We start from the raw sequence: 3,003 nt of genomic DNA on the forward strand, positions 1-3,003 counted from the left end.
TGCAAATTACAAGACGTGATTAAATGGAAACAAGTTGTCATTTGAACTAATTCCAAACTAAAAAATATCATATTTCAAAGACTTTTCTGCCCTCTTCTCAAATGTGCATGATTAATCCAATTTTCAAAAATTAGGGAAGAACCTTCAATTTTCTGTGTTTTCCTGCGCTATTCTTCACCTACAAAAATTGTATTTACCGATGAGATGGCTTTTGTTTTACAATTATATAGTCTTGTCAACTATGTCAAAGTGAAGACAGGATGGGACCTTGCTCTGTGTATTAGATTTTTTCCTTTTCAAGTGTGCATTTACATTTGAATGAGCAACTACTCTGTGTCTTCACACCACAAGGGTGAAGTAAACATGCAAAAATTAAAACGAACTCTTACTTCAACCTACTTTTTGTACAATGGTTGTAGCAAATTCCTCTATGAAGCTCCTCTTGTGTTCCCGCATGATACCGGAGCCTCATTCTGCTTCTCCTGCACACACACACACACACACACACACACACACAATATATATATTTGGTCCAAAACGACGGAGAATTACCAGCAAAAGCTCTGCTGCCAAGATGTCTTAGCCAGAAATACCAATTGACTGCATCCCGGCTTGATACTGAGACCAAGAGGGAGGGGGAGAGGAGAGAAGTAACGGAACATGACAGAGAAATGTGGGGATGGAAAAGCAGGAATGAAGGCGTAAATGGGATCAAGAGTAGAGCGCTATTGAGAGGACATGGCGACGGCGAGAATGTGTAGAAGAAGAGTAACCACGAGTATATTCGAGTCGGATCACCATATGCTAGTCTATTCATAATCTACTCTGCCTTTAACTGATATAGCATCTCTTTATCCCAATCTAATCCAACCTCTACTCATGCTATACTTCACGCATGGCGTGCGATCGCCGATTACGCTCTTTTCTGCCTTCACACCTTTCTCAATCTTTCCTATCACAATCTCAAAACATAGGAAGGCGCACACATCATTCATGCGAGAGAGTTGCAAACCATAAATCACTCCACCTATCTACACCATTGCCCCTCACCCCAGCACTCCCCACTCTTTATATCTCACAACCCAGTGAGAGTCTATCCCATATACCACCTATCCGCGACCCTCCAACCTTCCGGTATCTACCAACACTCATCCAACCCGAGCAACATATTTTGAAAGAGCTCCATCTAAGCAATTACTCACCTCTATTCTATTGTTTTCTTGTTTTTGAAACTGAAGCGCCTTGCGTATCTATAAATCTTAATTTTTTCTGAAATATTTGAACACGTTTAGCCCTTCTTGATCCTTATAAGTATTTAAATTGATAACAATCTGGGAGATACAATTGTAGGAGTCGTAAATGACGCAAGGGTGTAACTCTTGTAGATGTATTACTGCATTATGCCAAATAGCAGCACTAGGTGGCACTACTACGACCAATGTCCACAAGAGAGACCAAGTAACAAGTTGGTGCAGGTTATGCTGTCTACTGCTCATGTTTCATTATAGTGCTGTGGAGCCCTGGCATTGTATGGTCGATGTTAAGTACTGTAGAAGTGTGGAAATCTCCATTTTGTCGACTCTTCGAGCTAACTGGCTATCCCTATGGTTACAGGTCTTGGGGAGTATCACTGTATATGCAAAATCAGTTATATAAAACATTTTGTGGCTCCATAGGGAGCTGTGTAAAGCGTTGCTTGGGGCTGACTACTACAAGTTTGAAAACCTGCAGTTTTGGAGTGAAGTGAGTTAATGAGACCTCCGTAGCCCGGTCCTCATCTCTGCTTGAGGATACAGTAGCCACTAATAACATAAAACACCTGAATTTCCGACCTAACTGTTGGGGGTTGAGTTGCATTGCGGGTAATGTAGTTGTCAGGTTTTGCAAGAAGAATGTGTGGAATAAAAAATATAATATCTCTTGTTCTTCTGCATCAATACTTTCTTAAAACTATCCTATAGCAGTGTTATGCAGAAAAGGCGAGGAACCTTTGCTGTATGAGCTTTAACCCTGAAAAAAAGAAGAGTGTAGATTTAAATTTATTCTCTATAATTGCACAAACAATTTGGGACAAAAGAAACAATCTCTACAATCTGTACTCCCAACAGAGCAGTACAGTAGAAAATAATGCAACATTATAAACTGTTCATTTGAACACTGAATTCTAATGAAAACACACACATAAAGGGCGTTTGTTTGTGGTCTTCTCAAGAGCTGCCATTATCTAAATGGCAGATCTTGATCACTGCACAAACAACTCATAATTACAGGCAAACAAATAAAATTAGCATTATCATTAGGTTGGTGCTATTTGGTTGTCTGCCTATTTGTTTGTGTATGAAGGTGTGTGTACAGTTAATGGCGCAAGCATTTATGTCTAAATGTGTGCTCTGTGTTGTGAGGGATATAATTGTATCTGTGTGTGTGGATTTATGCGAGACAGCATGTCAGTAGATTTATGTTTGTGTGCATGCGTGTGAATTTTAATGTGTGTGTGCAGTTTAATGACCAAAAGAGGACTGTCACTTTAGTGAAGCACTGATAAGATTCCCCCCCCCCCACACACAGAATACAGAATGGTCTCTATTTGTTAAGGCGGCAATTAACGAGGTATAAGCATAAAAGCTCAAACCTTTTAAGAAAATGGACAAAAGGGACAAATGGTGAAAAAATCAATATGGCAGGCAAGAAAAAACAGGAAAAGATAACGTCAGTTACATTTGTGGCTGAAATGACCATTCTGCACCCGCACAAATACAGAACTTTATCTGCCCGTTCACCACTGCATCTCTCACCTTCACTCTGCTTGTAGAAGGCGGAGTCACTGCCACAGATGCTGTCATCATTGTCGTTGCCGGTGCTTCCCTCGTGAACACTGCTTTCTAAAGGGGGAGAAAGAAAGACAAATGACGCCTTCAGATAAAAGCCTTCTCACTGACGCCTGTCACAGGAATGCAAATATTCGGCTCATATCATAGCATATAATAATGTAGCTGTATATTC

General features: G+C 40.3%; 1 protein-coding gene across 2 annotated transcripts in view; it reads right to left on the minus strand.

Annotated features, from left to right (window-relative positions):
- The window catches only part of myrip (myosin VIIA and Rab interacting protein), a 35,010-nt gene that overhangs the window by 16,421 nt on the left and 15,586 nt on the right, over nt 1-3,003 (minus strand). For both annotated transcript variants that reach the window (XM_035655987.1, XM_035655995.1), the window contains exon 2: nt 2,796-2,882. The gene's annotated coding sequence lies outside the window, so the exon portion shown is untranslated. The remainder of the gene's footprint in view (nt 1-2,795; nt 2,883-3,003) is intronic.

Source organism: Morone saxatilis, unplaced genomic scaffold (genome assembly GCF_004916995.1).
Source record: "Morone saxatilis isolate NCDOM2014 unplaced genomic scaffold, NCSU_SB_2.0 Contig0, whole genome shotgun sequence".
Taxonomy (NCBI): Eukaryota; Metazoa; Chordata; class Actinopteri; family Moronidae; genus Morone; species Morone saxatilis.